At 37.5% G+C, this 25,968-nt stretch overlaps 1 long non-coding RNA gene across 1 annotated transcript in view; it reads right to left on the reverse strand.

Moving 5' to 3' along the window:
• LOC147650528 (uncharacterized) overlaps nucleotides 1–21,847 on the reverse strand; it is a 75,572-nt gene extending 53,725 nt beyond the window's left edge. Inside the window, exon 1 of the long non-coding RNA XR_015276126.1 lies at nucleotides 21,470–21,847. This is a non-coding gene — a long non-coding RNA (uncharacterized LOC147650528). The remainder of the gene's footprint in view (nucleotides 1–21,469) is intronic.
• Nucleotides 21,848–25,968: the final 4,121 nt, after the last annotated feature.

Consider the following 25,968-nt stretch of genomic DNA (forward strand, 5'->3'; position numbering starts at 1 on the left):
AAATTTCTGATTCCATCACTTAAATACTTGAGCATCTTACTAGGACAAGGCAATATTCACATTATTCATGGTAAGCCATCCAAGGACACAAAGAATCCATTGAGTCTGCATCAAGGCAATGCCTAACACAGTTAATTATATTATTTAATATACTGCAGAAGTGCTCCTTTACTATCTTTATTTATAATTAGCAAGAAAATAAATTTTGAAAATACTGATTCCTTAACATGTATGAGGGTTTTTTTTTCCTGTAACCCTTTAAATAAGGACCCTATTACTTTTATGGCTGCTAAAACCAAAAGGGCCTGAAATTCTTCTTTCAGCTAAAATCTAATTGTAAAATAAGTTATTTGGAAAAGAAAAAGAGAAATTTCAATTTCTAATAGTCTTGCAAAAATCTCTAAAATGCTGATCAAGGGGTTCACATCTGTTAAGGAAACTTTCCTGTCTTCCTGCAAGGTGCCACTCTGGGGATGGCACTTGCACCACCCCAGGCTGTCACTGCTGGGACCAAAGTCCCCTCACAGCAGTGGCTCCAGTGACCCAAGGGGTCCCCGTGGGTCCCCTCCACACCCCACAGCCAGACCAGGCTTCCTCACCAGATCCACCCCAGGTTTCCCACAGCAGTCTCAGACCTTTGGATCCTTTCAGTAATTTTACTTTGGAGAGCTACGTTCAGGTCCCAGCCCAGGTTAACTTGAACTCCAGGCAGGTTTCACCTCAAGAGCCATTGGTTGCTGTGGGAGAAGTTCCTCTCCAACTCTTCCACTGGGAAACTTGGATTCATATAAATAAATATTAATTGCAGCAAAGACAAAGAGTTTTTCCATAGCCTGAATGAACACTGTAACCACTGAGCTGTAAAATCAGTGCTTCTCTGCTGCTCTCTGGCACAATAGATATTTAACCACTCAAACAGTGAATGAAAGAAATCAAGACAGAAAAGAGGAGCCATCTCAGTGTCCCAGTAATTAGGTCTTTGACTGAGAACAATCAGCACCTGACAATGATGGAGATCTACAGCTTTCTCTCTTAGAGCAGCAGAACAAAGCAACACCCAAACTCTGGTCACACACCAAATACCGCTGAGTACTCAGTACTAAAGAAGGTGCCTCAGCTCCCTGCTAACCTGCACTGAATTGGAACTTTAGTTCATGCAACAAGCCACAAAGGAGACAGGACAATAATTTCTAAAAAACGGCTTCTAGACAATCTAGTTTAATTTCTCTGCACTGAATTTCATAAAAGCAATTGGAAAACAGCTTTCAGAAAAAACTCTTGCCTTTTGCATCCTTGCAATGATGTGGAACATATTTATATTTGTGGAATTTTTCCTTCAATCTGATAAAAATTTCATAGTGCAATTAAAAATAACCAAGTTTTAAACTCAGAATTACATGGCATTTAGATGCAAAAGAATGCATCTAAAAAATCAAAGAATGTATGGAATGACACACTCATTTATGCCTGCTTTGTTATAGCAGAGGGTTCCTCATTTAGATAGGCTGCATGAAAAATAGATCTTCTGCTCCTAGTAAAATTAAATGTTACTGATGCATGCATTTTTCCTGAAGTCTATTTTTGACAGACATCTATTACATTGAATCATTCTGGTTTTTATCAAGCTTTGCACAACTAAATGTTGACAATAGAAAGAACATTTTTGATAATTATTTTTAGCCAAGACTAGACTGTGGGGGCAGAAATCATTCAGTCATTAAATGAATCCAGTTAACCTTGTACAGCTGCTCTACTTCTTTAAAAATTATTAGTATAAGAGATCAGGAAGGCTGTGTAAGTGAATAAGTCTATGTAGCAAACCTGGTTTATTATTTCATGATAATTACCACATTACAATATGTACTGGCTGCACAGAATTTATGAAATATAAAATAAAATCAACATTTAACTTTGGAAAAAAGCATTAAGTTCACTGACCTGTCCCTGCAGGCAACCACCAAGTGGCTGCTTTTCCTGCTTTCAACAGCTGGTCAAGCCTGATCTAAATTAAAGAGGAATTTGAAATGCAGAAGAATTATTTATTTACAGTAAGGGATGTGAATGCTGTACCAATGCTTTCAGCTAAAGAGCAACATCGACCCAGAAGAGGCAGCTACAGATTTAAATGAGTGCATTTAATGGAAAAAGTGTTATTTCTCTGAACCACATGTATCTTGAGTTAACCAGCACCTGTCTTCACATATACGTTACCACCAACCATTCACACAGGAACCAAAACCTGGAACTATATTTACACATTAATGCAATAAGAGAAGGGATGAGACAAAGGTGAAATAACATCACTGCAGCTGCCAGAAATCCAGGTAAATCTTGTTTGTACAAAAAAACTGAACAAAAAAAGGAATATGTCTTCTGGTTTTCCCTTACTTTCCAACCTGAATTTACCAAGCTTTTAAATCACCAGGAGGTTTAAATTTCAGAAATCTTGACTGGTGCAAAATGTAAAATTCTGTAGTCACCAAAATGCTTTAAAAGGATTTGTTCCCAATTCTAATATTAAAATATGTATTCACTGTATAAATACCACATATGCAAAGATGACAGACTGTTTAATGAAAAGGGCAACAGCCCATGGAGATGGGGAAATAAAAGTCTTTACAGAAAAGTTACAAATCAAGACATATCCAGAAAACCAATTTATTTCCTGGAACAAACAAAATTCTTATGACTGCCCAGCAATGTATTTCCAGATGTATGCCAAAATCAGACTCCACCTAACTGGCATATTTTACATTCTGAAAGATGATCTTTAGAACTGCAACCAAAACCAATAAGATTGTCAAGCGTACTCATTGCTTGTTCTGCCCCCTGAGCCATAAAATTCCTGAGTCTTTTTGTGTTATCACAGAACTCATACATTGTTCCACTCCAGTGAGACACTAACTGGAATCCAGCCCATCACCACCAGCAAAAGTGATGGGCCACAAAAGCATTCCAATATTTAGAAATTCATTTATCTCATTACTATTCACAAATCCGACAAAGCAGTTAAAAAATGAAATTAAAACGTAAAGCGCCAGAGAACAGTAGCCCAAACAACTTTAGCTTTCTGTGACTGGCAATTATAATGCAGACAATCCATGCAAGCACTGCCTTTGGCAGCATTACAGAGGAACTCTTTAAAAACATTAAATGGCTTAAGAGACAAGAGACAGCAAAGAGGCAGGAGGCACTGGAAAGCAAGATCGTGTTCTTATAAAATAGTGTCAGCTCCATCTGAAAAACAACTCTGCATCAGCTCACCCACATGACAATTTGCACCTCAGCAAAAGGCAGCTTACATAAATAAGAGTGACTACAGTTTATTTGGGCAGAGGTAATGTATATTTAGCTACGAGCATTTAACAGTAACTCAAATTTTATTTTGCTTAGATCAATACTTATTATGTGAAGAACCTTGTTCAAAGAAGTGTTTGCAGGACGAAAAAAAAAAAATAGAGATTCTCTTTCTTCGCTGCTTTCCACCTGCAAAGAGCTGTGTCCCGTTCATGGCTTTCCCACTCATTGGGTGTCGAGTTCATGGGCACAGGAACTGCCAGAAGATAAATCCAGAACAAGTGCTCACACAAGAGTAATGATGTAGAAAAACTTCTTGAATCTGGTCTCTCTCTTCCTACACAAGATTGCTTTAGGTGTTGCGGCAGTGGGGTTTTTAATAGGTGTAATACCTCCTCTACCCCAGAAACCGTTTTTCCCCTCTTTCATTGGTGTACAAATATGCTATATCCTTTTTATTTCTTTCTTTTCTAATGTGAATATATTTTTTCATAAAGAACATATATTTTCAAAGAAAACTAGAAAAAATTGCAAGTCCTCTAAATTCTTAGTTGACTGGTGGTGAGAGATCAAAACCCATTCCACACTGGTTTACAAGAGATGGATATATGACTATTTTTGCTCAAAGACAGCAACATGTAAAGCAACAAGAAATAGAAGAAAAACTACATTTTCTTCTACAACCTCAGTATTTCAAGTCAGAATAAGAATGGACATCTTTGATCATTCCCTGTCATGAAAGAAAGCATTTAAATTTAATTAAATGCCTGGTAAAGAGCGTATCTCCATTGGTTTTTTCATTCATGCTTAGGTACCAGGTCACCTTCTCACCCCCCCAACTACTTAAACCTATTATTTGGAGTGAAACCACAAGACTCAGTGGTCCAAAAGGCCTTCAAAGAGATTTTACTATGGAAGGAAAGAACCACAAGTCAAGTACCAACATATTGTATATAGAAAAGTAGAGAGGTGTCGAGATCAACACTGTTGTCTAAATTCTATTATTATTATTGATTCCTAATCATTCTTTCTCTCACAACAACTCAAGAATACTATTTAAGAAGTATTGCTAGGAAGTTTTAAGAGATACTGTGCTGTGAATTGTCATTAATTACTGATATCTTCCTCTTTTTTTTGGTTCAAAAATATGAAGAATCACCATGTTTGGATATGTATTTCAAAAGAAAAATTCAACTGGCTTTACCCGAAGGCATGACTGTCTTGGGGTGGCTTTATGATGTTTGTATCCCCAGTCATCTGTTCTGTTTATGCTGGATATTAAGTTCTGCATCTTTCAGACTGGTTTTTGAGAGTGAAGTGGGGGAAGCAGAAGCTGCAGTTTGTTTTCAGAAACTGCACTTGCTCCCCTGCATTCTCTTTCATGGTCTGTGTTATCTGCAGCATGGACAGTGGGAGAGAGCTCTCCTTTGCTTTTTGGTTTTTTAGCTAGCTGAACCAGAGAAGTTCCCCAGATGGTGGCTCTTTTTTTTCTTGGACTGCTCGGCCCTGCTCTGGACTGAAAACCAGAAAACCCTGGGAGCTCAGGCCTGTGGCCCACAGGGGCCTGGGGCTCAGCACTTTCCAGCACCAGCCCAGGAACTGTCGTTCTAATTAGGAACGGCAAAAAAGAACGACACGGACTCTCAAGGGAGTCACAACAGGAGAATTCTCTAGTTTATTACTTCAGGCCTGTTTTATAGACTGGTACGTGGAAAGTACAGAAAAGAAACTCTTATTGGTTAGCAAAGTGCTACATCACCATCATTGGTCAGGGGCTCACCACCCCCCTGACTCTCTCCTGCAAGGAAAACAAGAGGACAGACAAACAGCACCTGACAGTTGTTTTCTGTCTCTGAGGATTGTTTTGAAATCCTCCAATGAATTTCCCAGGCTAGCTTCTCAGGCAGGACTGAGAGGCCATGGGGCCTGCAGCTTGCTCTAAAGCTAGCATCCATACAGGAACGACTGATAATGAGCTATACCCCATGACAAGGACTTTCTGAATTTGCCATCTCTTCAGAACAACAACAGGTTTTGTTGTTTAATATTATTCATTTTTTATGCTTGTGAATACTTTGCTTGATAAAGAAATGGGGTTTTTTTCCACTTTTCTCCAAGGAAATCTTTTCCCAAACCAGATGGTGGAGAGGCCACTTGAATTTGCTTTCTGGAGGGATCCCATTCAGAGGTTCTCTCCCAGATTTGCCTTAAACCAGGATAATGAAGAAGACTAACACTTGCAAAACAACATTAAATGGATATCACCTTCCCAGAAAAGATTCTTACTTTTCAGCCTCAGGACAACTTTTTTTGTAAAAGGAAATTGGACCTTGAAGGCAAATTTTGCTGCATGTTTTTATAAACATAACAGATCCTAGGTGGAATTAATGTCTTGCATTTCACCAAGATGAAGTTTGCATAATCTTCCTCTGAGATGTCAGGAATTGAGCATATCATTTATCCTCTACATATGAAAACTTAATTGATTTCTATTAGCTTGATATCATTATTCCTAAAACTTTATCATGCCATCCCAGGCTATACCAAAGTCAGAAGTAAGAAACTCCTCAAACTTTCTTGTAGGTAGTCAAGTTTAAAACAACTAAAAAATTAATTTTAAATGTGAATGCAACATCTGAAGCATGTTCTAGTCTTTCCCTGGATAACTGTTCAGTTTCATGGCTATAAATAGACACAATTAATAATAAACCAAATAAACCAAACTCCAGAATGCAAAAAAGATGGGAGATTCTACTTAGCTCAGATTCTTCCTGCTCCCCACAGAACTCATTTACTTCATCACATTTCTGTTGCATTCAATGCAACCATTAGGTAGGCAGCAGAATGGGAGGGGGGACCCTGATAGGACAGCCTTGAATCTTTTAGTTTTTGTCCCAAACTGGTTTTATCTACTGTGACCTTGATAAATGTCCACTCCCAAAAAAAGCTGTTCTGTCCCATGTCTACTACATTTCTTTCAGATCCTTGAACTAATCATCATCAGGAACAAATCATCATCAATGGGTCATTCTGCATCCGCAAGAAGTTAGGAAGGTGTTACTGCTCAGAAGCAACTGAATCCCAAATAACTTTGATCAGCTATGCCTATTTCAGTAAATGTTTGCAGATGGGGAAAGAGGAAAATTGCTAGACCAAAAGAACAAAAGGAATAATGTATGAGTCTCACTTGGGATATACATTAGAAAAAAAAAAAATTCAATAAGCTTGCCACCTTTTCTAGAATATTTCAGAAGGGCACTGGATCAGCAGAGGAATTTTAAAAATATTCATGTTGGCTGCTCACTCCACACTGCAGACAAAACCCTCCCTTGCAAAGTATTATGCAAACTATTCAGGAAGTGGGTAAGAAAAGCCCTAAAATAAGGAATTCAGCCTCTTTAAAAGGGATTACTACCCTGCCACTGCTGAGGTTTTCATTTCAGACACACCTGTTCCATTCAGCTGCTGAAGGACAAGAAGCTTTCAGCAGCTGTGGGCAGATGCTTCTCCAGTGACAGCAGCACCCCAAACCTCCAGATAACCCCAGCACTGATCCCACACCCACACAAACCTGGACCCTCTTCTAGCACAAAATGAGAAATGCTGTCACAGCAAATTTTTGTGTTAGACCTACAGAGACTCTACATCCAGCTTAAATGTGGTCCCTAGTTTCAAATAAAACATACATAAATATTCATCTTCTGTTGTAGAATAACATTTTTAAATCAAACTTCATGGGGACTACATGTTGAGTCTATCAGGAGAAAATCTCATTAAATTGTCATTTTAAACTAATTTATATACTGCATTATATTCAGTATACTTCAGAAAAGTATATTCATATTTACTTACAGTTAAACTAAGTTCTCTTTAGGAATAAATTTACTCTTACAGTAGCACATTAGGATCAAAGCTAAGTTACAGTAGTCAGACTTTAGATGAAATATCATCTCTAGGTATTCCATTTGTAAAATAATGCTTTCCTCTTTCTTTTGTAAGTTCTCCCAAGGGATAAGTTACTAGCAGAGGAATTGGTATTAGAAACAAGGAAAAATAATATAAAGAATATTTATTCACACACACAAAAAATTGAATATGTTTAGAAATACAGATATTTCCCCAAAAACCAAAAGAGGTGCAAGCACACTCTTGTTCTTTGAAAGAAAAAAGGTGTTTTCAGAAAAAGTTTAGAAAATAATTAGAATTACTTCTCAGTTGAAACATCATTAATTTCTTCAGCACAGTCTTATGGAAGATAACTCTTGTTCAACACATCCATTTTCTTTCATGGACCTGTTTACAGATATAATCAATATTGTTTCAAATTTAGGTTAAAGCAATTGCATCAAGTGGCGTAAATACAGGTAGATACCTGACTGAGTAGCACACATCAGTCTGCAAAGGTTTATTTCTATTTGAAGATATTGCTCTGAATAATTTAACATTATCTGACTGCAAAAAACCCAAATCTAAATTCCTTCTACAATCATGAAAACAATTTTTGCTAACAAGAGTTTTCTGTAAGCATAATAAACAGTGATTTCTAGAGAAAAGTAAATTCCAAACTGGAACAAAAATCTTGCAGTCCCAAAAAGGAAACCAGAATTAAATTTAAATACTACAAGTCCTAGGTGTATAATTTAAGGTCAGACCATATTTTTCAGGCAAATGATGATTTATAAGATTGATAATTGCCAGACTTGGCACCCTGCCAGCGGCCATCACCAAGGAGAAAGCAAATTAAACCAAACCCACAGTTTTGAAGAACTGGAATGTTTGGTACAATGGAAAGGTTTTCCTAACTTGTATGTTTATAGTCTGTAAGTCACAGCTATCCTTAAATTATTTTCTATATACTAAAATTTTCATTATGCAATGTTTTTCTTCAGAAATACCTAGCATGGAATGATTAAACTGTAATAGACCCCAGCTGTGAGAAAACTCCAAAGAGGGACAGCAGGACTTTTAGCAACACCCAGTTCAGTTACTTATGTTTCTTACACTGCTGACTATCCCCCCTCTACTTCCTTTGTGACCATAAGCAGATACCAGTGATTAAATGGAGAAATCTTCAGCACATAAAATCCTACAGGCCTGATTATACACAACTAAAACAAGAGAGTTTTAATTTAAATGGGAATAATGCAGAACCCATAGTCTACAGGAAGCAAGTTTTTCCAAAGGAGCCTAAAGTCAGGTTTTTTTCACTTTTAGTCCAGAATTCCTTTAGGAATCTGGCACTTTGCATTCCTGTGATTCTGTAGTGATGCATCACACACAATACGATGAGTATCACAGATGATGACTACTAGAAAGCCAATAAAATGGGCATGGGAAAAGAGAAAGGCCAAACAATTCTGATGAAAAGAGATGAAAAAGTAGCAATTGCACTCTACAACATCAAATTTACATTACACAAATGGGACACTAGAAAGAAGTGTTGGAAATCTTCATAATGAAACAGCACATGAATTCACATGAGTAAAGTGTCAGTTCTGTATTGAATGTTTGAAATGAGAAACTACTGATAAATAATGCACTAACTGTTCTGGATATAATGGTAACAAAAGCCAAAAGCCAAACTTGAGGTAGATTTAATTTTGTAACATTTGGTGCACTCAATTTCATTTTAGAGAGAGCTGGAAAAGACAGCTCAGAGCTCCCCACCACCCTTTACTTGTCTTGGCACACAACAGCAAGTACAAGTCAGATTTCACAGGGCTAAAGAGACAAATTTTACTTCTACATTAGTGAAATGAGATTGGCTTCCTCCACTTTCTTTCACCCTTTTAAATAGCATCATGCCTAGAGAATAAATAGGGCTGCAATAACACTCAAACACTGAACAACCACAGAGGCTCATGATTTCAGATAGCAGAGAGTTGTTTAGTTCAAGGAAATTTCACTAAAAATAATAACAGACCAAATTCTGCCAGCTCCTCTATCTTTCAATAATATTGGCAACTGAAGGCATGATTTAACAGAAAGTTAAAGGTAAGCAAGTGTATCAACTTAAGCTTCCTTTTTAAAATTAAATGTGAAGTGAAAAATATACATCATGTTTCTTTTGCATTTAATAATTATAGTCAGTATCATTATTATTTTTAACATTTCATGGCCAAAACACTAATTTTAGTCATGGTTGCATCCATTTCCACTGCTTTGGAATTATTTCATATTGCAGAGTTGTTTATTCTTCTGAATCATGGCAAACACACTAGAAGCTCAATAAATTATTTACATTTTTAAAGACCAAAACCTTATTAACATTTGCCTGGAAGAGTACATCCATGCTTTGCTCTGAAGCTGAAAATGTAAATTAACATCTTCTGGCCTGATTCTTTTCTCACTCTGTCAGTGTCGTTCTCAGTTAGAATGGTCCAAATGAGATAAATGAAGCCCAGGGCATATAAACACCTCCAAGAATAATTCCCTAACACCTTCAGCGCTCTGCACTGAACTTGAATTTGTCAGTTGCTGCAAAAGCAGAACACTGCAGACATTCACAACATCAATATTGAGAAAAAAAAGTCTCAATAACAGAAATTTCTACTTCACGATTTCAAAGTGTAGCATACATATAGTGGACCTCTTTGGCTTTATTGGCAGCACAGAGGGGCATATAAGTCAGACAGAACATCAAGATGTACTGCTTGATCCTGAAATTCCTCCTACTCTGAAGAAACCAACAAATACACTGCTGAAATTTTTGAGGCTTTATCAATATTAAATGAATGTAAGTTACCTAGTGTCCAAAATACAAGCCGAAATACCCAGCAGCAAAATAAAAATATCCATGCTTATTGTAGGATGTTAGTCATACCTTATTCTGCCAATTTTCTAATAAAATACAAGCAAGAGTCTGTGTGGACAGTATGGATGAGGCAGTGAATCTGGGCAGGTGAAAGCTATTGACTGGAGCAGGTAAGGAGGGAAAGAAGTTGGTAATGAGGAATAGTGTAAAAAAGAGGAAAACAGGGAAAACTACAAATTAAAATATTTGTAAAAAATTACAAATAAAATATTTGGGGAAAATGAAAGAGTTTATTGTTTCCAACTCGGTTCCTGTTCAGTACCTGCATTCCATCACCCCATAGTTGAAGAGTTCTTCCTGGATGGAATAGGATGCAATAGGAGGAAGGCAGGAATCCTCTTCATTGTTTTTTGTTTCTAATCCTCATTCCAGCAACACCATGTATGATGCAGGAATTTCCCCTCTCCCTTCTTATTGCTATCTTAGACTAATAGCTCGAAGCTGATTTATTTTCTTTGTATCAAATATTATTGTGCTGCACAAAGTTCAATGAGCTATAGAATGCCCCAGAAGAATACAGTGTTACATGAATATGACAAAGTAATCTCATCTTCTCTCTATACAAAAGGGGAAATAATTTCCTGTTGACAGGAAAATATTTTACTGAACCAGAGGTATCAGGCAGCAGCCTTTCATGGAGAATGAGACTGGGGAAAACAGTTTAATAATCAGTAGTTTATACATCCTGACAAGTGCTGTGTACAGCAAGCATTGAAGATGATTTATAGTCAGGAGTTACAAAGAGAATAAAGGCTTGAAATGACAGTGAAAACCAGCAGAGCTGCTGGTCATTGTCATCATGACAAAGTGGGATGTTTTTTGTTTGGTTTTTCTTTTTATTTCAAGAGAGGGATGGTGATTTCAACCTAAAAGCACTTGCTGCCCTGTCATATTGTACAGCCTGACCAAGTTTCCTCAAAGGAGTGCACACAATGCAGATCAGATCATCTCAATAAAGAAAACCTATTGCATGACCTTTCTGAAAAGAGGAGACAAGTAATTCATTCCACTACAGCAGCGTTAGCAAAAGGCTGACAGAGGAGCACATGGCTTTCTTTTCCCACATACCTGGGGCCTGCCTAAGCAGCAGGGAGCCAGCCCAGGGTAAGCCTTTCTGTCTGTTAACATTTAACCTGAGCAAAAAAAGGCAGTTCAACACTCTTAGACAGAAACAAGAGATACACTCCCTGCTGTGTTTCCTGGGACGGGGAATCTTTGGGAGGATTGTCTTTGCAACACCAAAATGCATGATGAGATATGTTTTCTCTGTTTGAGGGAGTGACTCATTCCTTCAGCACTTTTCAAAGGCTCAGAGTCCTTAATTTCCAAAGATGAACATCTGCATAAAGTGGTAAAGTGACTTTTTTATTAATATCTCAAGAAAACAGTTGGTCTGGCAAAGGAACCTGAGCTATTCCTAGCAGAGCTTCACTATGAGAAGGTTTCCCCTGCTCTCCAGAGATTAGGGCAACATAATTTGGATTGCCTAAACCTCCCTATCCCCAATCTTTCAGCAGGGAAATACAAAAAGCCTTTAAATCTCTCATCACTCACTGGCTAAATGTCTGAACATAGGCACACAGACATTATATCACAGCACTTTGCCCTAAGGCCACTCTTCAGCTCACTGTTTATGCAGGGTCTGCTGGGAACATCATTCAAAAAAGGCTGTTCAGAAATGAGAATATCATTTTAGAGTGTGCACAAATCCAGTGATGTGCATACATTATACTCTAAAAAAGACAGGACATTGAAATATCATTCATGCATATGGTACATTATATACTAATGAGATTATTTTAGGATGCAGATGATAGCAATATGCCAGCAGAGGAATTCCATAAATGCTCAGAACAGAGCTCTTAGACTTAATACCTTGCACTTGAGGCAATCTCTAAGAAGCATCTTCAAAAACAGAGTAGGACCTCAGCTGAGAGTCCTTAGGCAGAAAGCTGCTTTCCTCAGTTCAGTCTTTAAATAACTGAGCACTGAAGCCAGTGCTTTAATCTCAAATGCTAAAAGTGGTTGGGACTTCTCCTTGCTGACTTGGAATCATCCCTTTAACCAGCCACACCACAACCTCTGAACTCAGGCTAGAGAATCACTCCAGGGCAGAAACAGGATCTGCTTCATTAGCTCCGTTCTGCACTGGGGATAGGATAATGCTGCATCATTGTGAGCATGGCCAACATTGTTGTGCAGTCCCTCAAAAACAGTGCTCTGGTTAGTATGAATTTATGAATATTGGCAGATTTTGGGGTTAGGATTTAAATGTACAACAGTACTCAGCAATGATAAAGAGATGGAATTTTTTCATCAGTTGAGTGAAACCAAGGCCCAGAATGGCATATGGCAGTTTTACAAATTACAACAAAATGCTTTCCTTTTATTTTCTGTGCATATTCTGTTCTGTGATTATTAAGATTTAATATATCACACCACCTAAGGTATCAGTAACAACAATTTAGAAACTTCTTTTCTCCAGGCTGAGCTCCATTACCTGCACCTCAGACTTTAGCTCCAGACCCATCCCCACCTCTTTTCCCTTCTCTGGACATGCTCCAGCCCCTCAGTGTCTTTCTTGTGGTGAGGGCCCAGAGCTGGACACAGGATCTGAGGAGTGGCCTCACCAGTGCCCAGTCAGGGGGACAGTCACTGTCCTGGTCCTGCTGGCCACACCATGGCCAGGACAGGCCAGGTTCTAGAGGCCTTTTGCCCACCTGGGCACACCTGGCTGATGTTCAGCTGCTGTTGACCAGCCCAGGGCCTTTCCCTCCAGACACTTTTCAGCCCCTCTGCCCAGCCTGGAGCTGCAGGGGGTTGTTGTGACCCAGGATGGGACATGGCACTTGGCCTGGTTGACAAAAACATTCTTGAAGTCCATTTTGAGTATTAACAATAAAAGCTTGTATTCCATCTAGTTTCAGTCAAAATATTTTCCTTGGGTAAAAAAACCCAAATATCCTCCTAAAAGGCATTTCAATTCTAAAATTCATTCCACAGGCAATAAGAATGAGTTACAAAAAAAACCAAAAAAAACCCCAAAAAACTGAAACAAAAAGAACCTAAAACAAACAAACAAACAAAAAGAAAGTAACAGCAGAGTGATCTCAGTCATTATATTCCCAGGCCTGCAATAGGCTGAGTCAAATCTTGCAACATTTCTCTACATATTTCAGCAAGAGGTGTTACAGAAAACGAGGAAATCATAATGGTATAATGAAATAAACATTGAAGGAGGATTTATCAGGCTTCTTTTGGATTAAATGTCCATTTATAAGTGGTTTGATGATTAACAGATATTTTAAGTATTCTTTTTTCTTTTATGAGTAGGACACTGCATATATGTTTAGAAGAAAGGCTGCAGGAGTTTGTGATTGATGAGAATAAGCTAGAGCCACAGTTAAAGTAATTAATGACCTGTGTACCCTATTGGTAGATACTATTTATTATTAATATCTCCTAATCACAGATTAAACACTTCAAATAGCAGCTTATTATCAGGTATGGCAGATATATATGCACGGTTAAGAGTCTAATGTTGGAACTGCAGTATCATTAACACTCACAATTATTTACTGAGATTTGTCAACCCACAGTTTAGCAACAGAGAAGATAGGAATAATACTCTGAAATATCCCCAGTGCCTTACAGAGTAACTGGAGAAATCCAAACCTACAAAGAGACTTACTTCATGGAAGTATGTGCAGTCATACTTTGTGACCAGACACCTCAGTATGGCAAAGCACAAAGCTCCTTAGCAGGAGGGCCTAAGTGTCAAAAATAAACAAGTGAGGTGAGTTTTTAGGTGACATTGTCCAGGATTATATACTGTCAATAAAACCTCACTGGTTAAGTGCTTACTTTCTTTCAAACAAGTGCTAGTTCCACAAACAAATCAAATACATCTTCAAATAGACAAAAGTCTGAGTACTTTCAAAGACGGTGTTACTATAGCTGTGATACTCTAATAAAAAATGAGTTCTAGCTTCTAATCTTGTCTGTCTTATTTGCTTAGACTGGCTGCTTATTTTGAAAAATATCACTGAATCTCACCTGGCTCCTCCTTCACATATAATATAAACTTGGAAGTTTAAGTTCAAAATATGAATGCTGAGTTTAAACCACAATTTAATCCATTAGAGCATCTCTTTTTCACAGTAAGTTTTCCCATGTTCCACAGGCAAGAAATTATTTTCCTTCTATTTCCCACTAGAGAAGGAGCACACCTTGAAATACCATTCCACACCAAAGGGGCCCTTCTGCTCCTTAACTTGTACACTCAGCTACTTTAACTAGATACGTGAACAAGTCAAACCAAAACCAGTTCTCATTCAGCTTTGAAGTTTTGCTCCCATACTCTCCAGTCTGGTGTTTAATTTGGTGCTGAAGTTATTTATCCAACTTCTAACAGCTCAAGAAATTATTTAGACTGTCCACAATGTAAGAAAAAAAAAAAAAAAACAAACACAACAACAACAACAAAAAAGCCCTCAACAACAGGGGAAAAAACCACAGAAAATACAAGGATTAATATTTTCAGACAAGAGGGAAAATAAATACAGAGAACTGTCTGAAAACTTTAGAAACTCTGAAGGACAAAAATGTAGACAAAAAAACTCTGTCAATCACTTAAAAGATAAAAAGTTGGGTTTTAAAAAAAATAAATTAGTTAATTCCGCCCCAAACTACTTCTACACTTTACAGAATATGCCATCTGTCGCACCCAAGCAATCCTGCACACGGGTGGATTTTATGCTAAGTAAACATTTGGAATGTAATAACTCCAAATGAAAGTTGGCTCTTCCATATGAGGAGGCCTGGAAACATTAATATGTGGCAGTAATCACAAGCTTCACCACAGCTGTTTAAATGCATTTTATATGAGCATAATTAAACTCATCTCCAGGAGATATTTTACCCTATACAGTGGATCAAAGGCCTTATCTTTATTAAAGAAAACCACTATGACAATATAGATTTGAGAGTTAAATCATAGCAGGATTGTCATAATATTAAAGGGACTTCCATTTCTGAACATCCAGGAGCCACTGGCAGTCACACTCTCTTTTTTTTAGCGTTCAGTTCATGACTGACACTGTTAGAATTTCTCAAATCAATAGATGAGACATGAAAAACAAATTCCATAGTATATTTTCTCCCAAAAGAAAAATGTCAGCTAGCAGACAAGCATCCAGTTGTTTTAAATCATATTTATTACATGGCTCATAATAGGCCACGTTCACCACAGCTTCCAAATATTCAGTGGGATATCTGGCATGCAAATAACCAATTTCAATTAATTCAATTAAATTTCAATTTGAATTTGGATTTTTCCTGTATTTTTTAACATTATTTTGGATAGCAAACGCCATTCTACCCTATCCTTTACATTCCTTCAAGTTGTTAATCCCAAAGTCATTATTCCTTCAAAGTGCTCATTAAAAAAATCCAGTGGCTATCCTGTCTCAGGAAGGGTGGAAGTTCAGGTGGAGCATTAAAATTATAGCATTTTCTAATATTTTCAACTACTATGATTAATTTAAATAAGTGGAAGGAAAAAATTACATTATTATCAGGTGTATATATTGCCACAGGTAGATTGATTTGTTTCTGTCCAAGAGTATCATATTACACCTGCAAATTTCATCTCTGAATCCATTCTTCTCCAGTCAAAACTGCAAATGTCCTACAATTATATTGCAGAGATATGCACTAAAACTCCTGGTTCCTCATACAACGCAAAAATTTTTTGCTTGCTACTTAAAAGGATTATTTTAAAGAAGTATGTTACAATATTTAATATTTCAAATGAAGTTTTCAGAAATGAAACAATTTCTGTCAGCAAGACCAGAATTCACATCACAAGCAGATACCAGTGTCATGTCATTAACCAGTCTAATCCATTTGAGATCCTGTCAAATGGAACAATAATCCAAAACAAATCTTTCCACATAACGCTTTAACTTGAAGAAGTTACTCCCTTGAACAAAGTCTGCTTTAAAATACATGTGTACTTAGAAGAAAATTGCTTATTAACAAACCACAATTTTCCTTTGTCCTATAAGCACAGTCAGTTTATAAAGTCAATAAAGCAATAGCACAATACTAACAATTCACAAATCAGAATGGAAAGGTTTGTTTGGGACATTACTGATATGATGGATCTGTAGGTATAAACAAATATATTATGGCTCTCATAACTATTAAATCTATCAGAGATTGCATAATGATGAATGAGAGTACATCTAACAAAATAGAGACATGGCACTATTTCAATTTCAAAGTCTTGTTTCCTTCTAAATACAACAGCACTAAGCAGATGAGAGCCACAGGGCTAAAAGGTCACTGTAACTGATCTCTCTAATCCTCCAGAACATTTGTAGGAGAACAAAATTGTGGAAAAATTATTGGTTATAAAAAAAGACATTTTTCAAGTCAAAATGGGCTAAAAATCTTAGCTGAGGTGGTCCAGTCGTTAATAGACAGCATACTACAATCAAATGTCTGGATCAATTTAATTGAACTGAAATGAAAGGAAATTTTCCCATTAAGACTCACAATGAATTATACAGGCCCCCTCCTCTTACTCCCCCTGGAGTCAACAGCAAATATTCATCAGCTTCAGTGAGATTGCTGATGGCCCTAAATGATCCTTGAACGTACTTTGAAGGTGACCTGTCTTTTATTCTGATGAGGCCTCACAGACACATCATTTGAGCTAGCCTACCCTCCTTTAAATAAGGAACCCAGAATGAAGACATTTCCCTTTATTGTGAACCTTTTCTAAAGAAAATTAACATCACCTCAGCTTACCTTACTATTGGTGAGCTGCTCAGCTTTTGCTGGAGCTTGACAGATGGTAGAGCTAAATAATTTATCTCCACAACTTCTCCAGGCAACCCATTCCACTGCCTCCCCACCCTTACAATAAAGAATTTCACCCCAATATCCATTCTGAACCTATCTTCCTTCAGTCTGAAGCCGTTCCCCCTTTTTTATCACTCCCTGCCCTTGTACAATGTCCCTTTCCAGCTCTCTTGGTGCCCCTTTAGGTACTGGAAGATGTGATAAAGTCTCCCTGAAGCCTTCTCCAGGCTGAAGAAATCCAGCTCTCTCTGTCTTCATAGGAGATATTCCCTGGCCCATGGATCATCTTCATGTCTTCCTCTGGAATTGCTCCAATGAGACCATATCCATCCAACATAAAGATGTTGGAGGCCCAGGTGGGGTGTCTCAAGAGCAGAGTTAAGGGGCAGAATTGCCTCCCTTAACCTTCTGCTCACGCTTCTTGAGGCAGCCTGGGATATATTTGGCTTTCTGAGCTGCCAGGGCACGTGTCTGGGCCACGTCCAGCCTTTTATCCAGCAACACCCCAAATTTCTCTTCCTTAGGGCTGCTCTCCATGCATTCAGTGCCTCTGGCCTTGAAGGTCAGTTCCACTGAGTTTCATTTCTTAATATTTGTGCTTAAGGAAAATCCTTTCTGATAGGACATGTAGGAAAGATCAAAACAGATTTCTAACAAAGATCAATTCTGCTTGTGAAACCTTAATCTGTGCACAGTTCAGCACTCCAAATCACACATCAGCATAAAAGAAAGAATAAAAAACCCCTCAAAACAGTTAGAGGCAACACATCCCCTTATCTCATTTCCACTCTTTTTTGTATACAAACACTGAATAATCCATTACACCCATTATCAGATCATCAACAATAGGATAGTGCAACAGCAATTTGGATTTATGGTACAGTTTAAATCCAAACTGCTTGGAGCAGAATCTAACAGGATGATATGGCCAGAGCTAGCAAAAAAAATTGCTTTAAAACACACACCCAGCAGTTTCCTGTCCAAAGTTTTCCACCCAAGTCCAAATACGCTGAAGGTGAGATTCAAAATAAATAGGGGCAAAAAAAAATGTTCCCAAAACCATTTAAGTGTTTTCAGTATTCTACACTTGAGGGTGGGTGGGGGACAATATTATAAATATTGAAAAGACATTTCTTTAAGTTTTCCAGCAGCAATCATTTAAGCTGCTATTGCAAGAGAGAGCAAACAGGCAATGTATGTATTCTTTAATTTCTCATTTCACTTTCAAAGAAGCATTTAGTGGAGACATGAATATGGATCCAACCTGTAATGCTGAATACCTGGTTATGCTTAACCTTTTGAATACTCAGGCTTTATATAATCTTTATCATCCTGTGCCAGTATCCTTGCATTTATGTCCTTGGAATAGAGAAGTTTAGAGTGAAGTTTATTCAAAACCTGTAACTATCTAAATAGAGGAGAAAATGAATTTATACTTTTTTTTTTTTGCAAATATAGTCAACCAACCTGCCCCACACCCCCCCCCCCCCCCCAATATTCTTTCATTTCTAAGATAAAGACAAAATTACGGTTGGATTTTGTTGCGAATTCTTTTTCCTACCAGTAAATTTGTTCACAGTTTGGGGAGAAATCATACTAAAATACCATATATACCAAATATCTCTGATGCTATTCTCCAAGTAGATTTTATTTTTGCAATGTTAATGCTCCTAATATAAAAGTACACAAAATGCGTTCAAAGTAGTTTCCCCCCTTCACCCACTTGCATATTTAGATAGTTGACTGATAAGTACAAAGGAGAAATGTAATTTCATTGGCTGTTTTTGTGTTTTTTGTGAGCAGATGGTTCTTCAGATTTACCTTTAAAACAAATATAAATTCAACCTGCAAGCAGCATAATTTAGAAGTATAACTACAATGCAAAACCACATTTTCAAAATACTACATGCACAGAACAATAGCTTTTACCTGGGGAAGTGTTGAGACCAGCTGTCTGAATAACAGCTAACACAAAGCTCAGGGAAAACACAGGGGAACATTAGATTCATGGCACACTCAGCATCAAAGCCCTGTTACAGTATTTCCCTTTGAATCAAGCTGGCAGCTGTGCAGGATAAGCTGCCTTCCCTGTCTCAGCTCTGCCTTGCAAAGGCTGGGAAATCTGAGGAGCAGTGGTTTGCAGCTCATCCATGGCCAGCCAGAGGTGGAGGACTGATCCAGCACAGCCTGGCAAGGAGAGGTGCTCACCTCGTGGAGGACAGAGCCACTCCTTGTCACACAGCTCTGTAGCACTTCAGCACCTTTGGACACAAGCTGGAGCACAGCCCATGATAAACATCTTTTGCAAGGGGAGTGCTGAAGTTTGTAAAGGACTCTAATTTGCTATACCCAGTGCAAATGAGAAAAAGAATTGACTGGGAAATAAAGTTAGGTTTGGTAACTCAGACCAGGGAAAAGTCACTTAAAAAGAGTTGTTAAACACGACCACAATTTGGAAAGCTTGATGGTCCACAGCTAAGAGCCATAAAATTTAAACAAATTTCTGGAAGCAGACCTATCCATCATACAACTCCAGCATCACAGTTAGCACACCCACAACAACCCTGCTTGAAGTTCACTGGGCAGATTCTGACCAGCCCTGGGTCATTGTGCACAACAAATCCCCACTTGTTCACTCCTCCCTCCATTCAGTTCATATCTTTAAGTGTGTATGCCAGCTCCCATTAACTTAAGCAGAGGAATGCAACTGGCATTGATTCCTAACTTCTGTCCAGCATGTTCAACTGATTCCAAGACAAATTATCCTTAATCTCTTCAAAACCTAAGACAGGAACTACAAATTAAAGCTGTAGGAGGTAAAATGAGGCAACTTTTCCCTATTTCAGAAAGTTTTCAACATACCTTTTAAAATAAATCAGAAGCACTTCAAAATGTAGATGATTATTGGTGTAAGGACTACCGATAGAAAAACAAAATAAAGCTGCAAACACAGCTGGCTTCTTATGCAGCACCTTCTATTGGAAATTTACTACATAGCTACAATTCTGGGAGAGAATAGGGTCACTTGTTCAAAAGCATATCTTGCAGAAATTTACCTGTTCTATTCACACTAATTTCTCTACAGCAGAAAGAATAAAAACAAATTAATTTCAGTAAACACTCTCTACAGAACAATTCATTCTTTCACACAATCTCCATTTTAACGAGTTCAGTACAGTTATTTGCTCATATAAAACTTCAGTTACAGAAGTAACACAATGAAATTATTTGGTCTAAGTTACATCCTTTAGCATTTCAGTCTATAAACCATCTATTTCACTACTTTTGGTCACAATTTTCCAGCCTCTGCTTCCAACCTTGCTATTTTAACAGAAGTCTCTTAATGATGTAAATTTTTTATGTGTTCCTGAGAATCTTGATACATTACTGTACAAATAAAAAAAAATTAAGTAGCCCAAGCACATGTTCTACAGAAATTTATTCTTGGAGTAATGTACAATAAATGTAGCAAAAATGCAAAACATAACCCTGTGCCACTGTATATTAGATTAGAGAAAGCTACTTGATCAAGACTTTTAAGATTCTGTGGCTACAAAATAGGAGTAACGTCTCTTTTACAAATATCTTTCAGTTACAATACATATAGTATGTACTATATGAAGAAAGAAAGCTAAATTATAACTCAGTAATTAAATTTATTTCTTTCAAATTACTATTTAATTGCTCCAAATCAAAAGTCTGTGGAAAAGCATCAAGATTAAAGATCAGAACATACCAAAACCATTAATTAGAAATGATACTCAGGCATAAGAGTAGTTATAGCTTCAAAAATGAAAGAAGGATGATTCAAGTGCTGAAGTTTAAAAAAGCCCTGACACAATAATTTGCATCAGCAACAGCCTTGGGATGTGTTGTGAAATCATCAAGTACTTTGCCAACACACACGTAACTGCACATTGCAAAGATGAACATTCATCACTGAGGTCTTTTCTGGTTTTGCAGCTACATCATAAACATGTTTAAACTATCCAAGTTCATCTCTGAAGTGCTAAGGCTCAGTATCCAGCTTCAGGGAAAATTATACAGATAAACTATATGTGCCAGTCAGCAATTGCACACTCATCTGGGTGCATGCAGCACCAATTCTAGTTATGGACATTTCATTACTTCTTAAAACGTCTTATCAGCATATTTAGGAAAAAGAATTCCTCTGTGAAGCTCTCACAGAGTACAAACCCCAAAGCATTTCAATAAAGTAATACTTTTACTTTAAAAAACTGTCAGGGTTATTGTCCTGCACAACACATATGTTAATGGCAGTGGGCTGTAATGTTTAATCTGGTATATGGCATCTTAAAAAAGCTCCAGCAAAACTACTTTGTTTCAGGATTTTTGTTGCTGTTGTCATTTTTGAAGTCATTCAAAGGCAGGCCCCAACAATTAAACACATAGACCCATGCCCCTTCTCTTCATGGTACAGTATCAGGGAACCACTACATGAACAAGCCTTAGAGATCATATACTAACCTTAACTGCTCTGGGAGCCTCTGGAAGGATGAAGAGAAAATGTCAGTGCATTAGCTCTGAAGCTGGTAAAGCTGCCTTATGCACCCTGGGAGCAGCCAGACTGGAGCCTGGGGCAGAATGAAGGATTTTCAGATGGAGCAAATAATGCAACAAAGGATGTCCAGGAGTCCCAATTGCTCAGCCCTGTGCTTGCCTGTCACTGTCTGTGACTGGACAATCTCACTCTTCCTGCTGGACTGTGTCTATCTTGCTCATTCGTGACACACCAACAGGAGGAATTAGTGTTGTCCTTGGGGTTGGTGAGGGACTGTGGGAATGTTCTTCCTCATGCTGGGGAGTGCTGCTGACCACTCACATCCCTGCCTAACTGCCTTTAACAAAGGAGCAGAAAAACACCTGAAAGGATATCAGTTTAATTGATAGAATCTGGTAACCTTTCCCAGGTGAATTTTCCACAGCAAGCCTAACTTTCAACCAGACAAACTACTCCATCATATCAGACATACTAACTTTAGTACAGAAGCTTGTTTTTTATGAGTCAACATGTCTACTTTTTAAGAATGTCCATAGTCATGTCAAACATCTGAAAAGCAAACTCTGTTTAGTATTTCAAATTATGTATTTTAGCTAGAGTAATGTGTTCATAAAAAAAACCCCACGGTATTGCATCTGTACTACTGAGAAAAAAAATCATTTTGCCTCACAAGTTATAACACCTTAAATAATTTATAATACAATCATACATATACAACCATATTAATAGTGATTTTGTAATTAAACAAATCAAACCTCAAGCTGTGAGAAGCTGAGTTTTCCACACATTTTGGAATGAGGACAAAGAAAAGCAAGGAAGACTTTATTTTAACCGAACATTTCACTAAGATGACAAGGGGCAGTCCCTCACCTCCTGGATGTGTTTCTCCAGGTTGTCATAGTCTATACAAAGAAATCTTTCATGCTCCAAAGTCTTGACCGCATCCACTAGTTTTCATCTTCCTACAAATCTTGTCATGTCAAAGATTAAGTTACTGTCATGCTTCTATTTTCTTTTAAGGAAAAATATGTCATGCACATCACAGTGACTACCATGATCACTGAAAAGACACTTTGAATACTCAAAATGTGCATTGAAAAGGACAGAGACCAGGTAGAAAAAATATCAGCTCAAAATGGAATTTATGAGTGTGTGGATGAGAGAAGATAAAACAGTAAGTTTTACAACCCCAGCTGTAATGGTTATTGCCACGGAGAGCTATAACAAACCCAAGGCTAACAGGTGACATCCCAGCTCTGTTTGATAGGGCTCCTCCCTTCTAGGGAGATGAACTGACTGAAATAAAGCTGGAAGATCTATCGAAAAAATAACTAAATAAACATTTTAAAAGACCTTTGCAGTCTTCACTCTGTCATTTTCATTTACCTTGCCTGCAGCTGCTAATTCTGAAGCCTGCTTATTTCATGGAGAGCTGTCCATCACTGACAGCTTCCAGAACAGCTGAGGTTCACAGCTGTAAAGATCCATGGTGTAAGATGAGTTTTATGGAACTTTCGGATGTTTGGAGAAAAATTTGCCAGAAATAGTTCTGTCTTCTTGTGCCAAAAATAAAGTTGCTGATCATGCTAAACTGATTAGATTAGTGGTCAGAGTGCACACTGTAATTAAGCACAAGCTCAGAGTAAGAAAAAGTCAATTCTATTTAGATATCAGAGAGAAGTTCCTGACTATTAAAACTTAGTCTGGGAACTGTTTTCACAGACATTATTATTGACTATTCCAGTCAATACTAAAAAAATCCTTCTTACCAGTTCCTTTACCCACCTGATCTCACAGAATTACAGACTACATCACTGTAATTACCCACTAAGCTGCATGCTTTAAGCATATCAACTAAAACCTGCAAATATACAGGTGCACAGATTTAATTTGTTCTGATTACTGCCTATATTTTTTCCTGACAAATTAATCCTCCACCATTAAGCCTCAACCCATATTTCTGACAAGTTTTATTTCCTATATGCCTGCCCTTCCCAAGGCCTAGATGCCAGGTTTGATACAGCTCTTTCTGTCACACATCACCTTTGCAAAATTACTAATCAAATTTTTACTCTCATTACTCCCCCAATGACCCATATCTTCCACCAAGCCACAGGGAAATAAAAGGAAAATGATAGGCAGCTTAAAATAAAAGGACACTCTTAAAAAATGTTTATTTATTCCTGTACCTTACTAAAGAAGTGCTTTACAAGACTGTCTGGCTTAGATTTTCAGTTGTAGTATCAGTCAGAAGTTAAATGTTCCATGGGATAAAGACCATGCCTTCATTCATTAAGCAAGTATGGACCTTGAGTTCATCAACCATTAAGAGAGTCAATGAAGTAATTTACTAATCAATTAGACATCAGTGAGCTCTAATGCTGGTCTGTGCTAAACTGCAGTTCAGATGTACCTCAGACTTGGTTGTTAAACAATTATCTGAAAATTCCTCCTTCTCTGAGTTAGCATTAGGGCAAGTGACTGACAAAGTATTAATTACAGCTTCTAAGCTGTACAGCTTCTAATTTTATCCTTCACAAAAAATTAAAAAAAAAAAAAAACAAACAAAAAACTAGAATAAACTGAACAAATCAGGATAGCAGAAGGAAGGAAGAGTAGACAGGACACAAAGAGTAAAACACAGCTAAGTAAATGTACTATGAAAAGTACTGTTATTCCACATATTTGTTTCAGTTTATTGCTATTCACTGCTATTCACAGATTCGCTGTAATCTGATATCAAATCACATACTATCTGGGATATGTTATTTACTACTTTTTAAGATCTTTTTCTAATCTCCTCTTGTTTAAAGGGGGTTTTTATTTTCATACAAACCCTTCAAAGTAGTCAAGAGTAAAATCCTTTATCTGTGAGAAATTATTGCCATGTACAACTAGTTTAAAATTATGCAAATAAGATACAATTATGAACAAGAGTAATTGTATATTGCCATTGAATACTCTGCACTTAGCCTTACAACCACTCAGTATTAAAATCACATAGCTGAAAACCCAGACCAATGTGGTTCATGTCCCAAAAGCATGAAGTGAAATACCATCACTGTGTACTGAGAAATTACCCCATCTTCCCTCATTTTAAAACCTGAAGTGTATCTTCTACCACTGTTGAAGTCAACAGCACATGCAGAGAGCTTATGTCTGTCTCCAAAACAGGGAGGGTGCAGAACAAACCATCTTCTTGACATACTCTTATGATTTCACTTCCTCTAAATGACATAATTCCTTTATTCTTTCTGCTGCATTTCTCCTGTCTATTTTTAATGATCATTGCTTTTCCTGTGGAGAGAAATTGATAAGAGAAAAAAAAAAAAACAACTAAAAAACTCCAAACAACTAAACAAACAAACCAAGACAGGAAACCACAATTCTGAGAAATTTAATCTGCCCTCAATAGGAAATAGGCGTACATCTGTATGGATGTTCCCTTTTACCTATCACCCACAGGCCAAGAATCCAAAGCACCTCTGCAAGCACAGGCAATAAATGTGTTGTCTGGAAGAGCACAGCTGGCACTGAGGCCCTGGATCCTCTCCAACATGCAGTAGAGAACCTCCAGACTGACACATTTACATCCCATTTGCTGCTATTGCTCTGAGTTTTACTTAAAAGTTCAAAGTTCAGGGAGGCAGCAGTGGCTGGTAATAGCAAAATACTTCTGTATGTGACCAAAGTAAAAGATGAAAACTGGCAAAGCATCTTACATTGCATTTTGGGTCCTGCACGGTTCTGACAGCTACAAGAAAATTTAATTTAGAATCTCCAATATTCTCAAGACAGACATAAAAATGCTTCTACAGTTTCTATCAGGAAATAATTGTGTTAAAGCAAGAAACAAAATCATGCAAGAAAATGCCACATGTGAAGGAAGAATATTATGTTCTAAATCAGCTTATATATTTACAGGAGGGAATTTATGAAGAAAAACAGACAATGCTGTTACTAGTGATTAAATCTTACCTCTCCTGGCTAAGTAATACATTTTAAGTTGAGCAGATTCTAGCTACAGCCAAGCTTGATAGAGAGGCCTCACATATATTGTATCAGTGGTGTCTCTATTTCACATTATCAGTCCTGAATGAAAGAAATTCTCAACATAACATAGAAGCTAGGACATGGTAAAGATGGCATGTTTTCCTGCACTCCTCTCAGAAACCTCTTGGGCAAATCTCATATTTTTAAACACAGATATGAAAATAGTGTGTTTAATTTTGCAGGTATTTCTCTTTCTAATATATGACCATCAGTGGCAGGGCCTAAATAGGAAAGATAGCCAGAATCATCCCAAACTGTGTATGTCACACCTCTGAGGGACTGCCAGGACCCCTTCTGGGATGAATGGAACATATGGCAAAGTCCTAAAAACATGTCAATTTGTTTAAATGTTATGAATTACACCTTGACAAAAGCGGTTTTTAATTCCTTCACGGCAGCTGTCAACAGACCA

The sequence above is a fragment of the Cyanistes caeruleus genome, chromosome 14 (genome assembly GCF_971803275.1).
Source record: "Cyanistes caeruleus chromosome 14, bCyaCae1.hap1.1, whole genome shotgun sequence".
NCBI lineage: Eukaryota > Metazoa > Chordata > Aves > Passeriformes > Paridae > Cyanistes > Cyanistes caeruleus.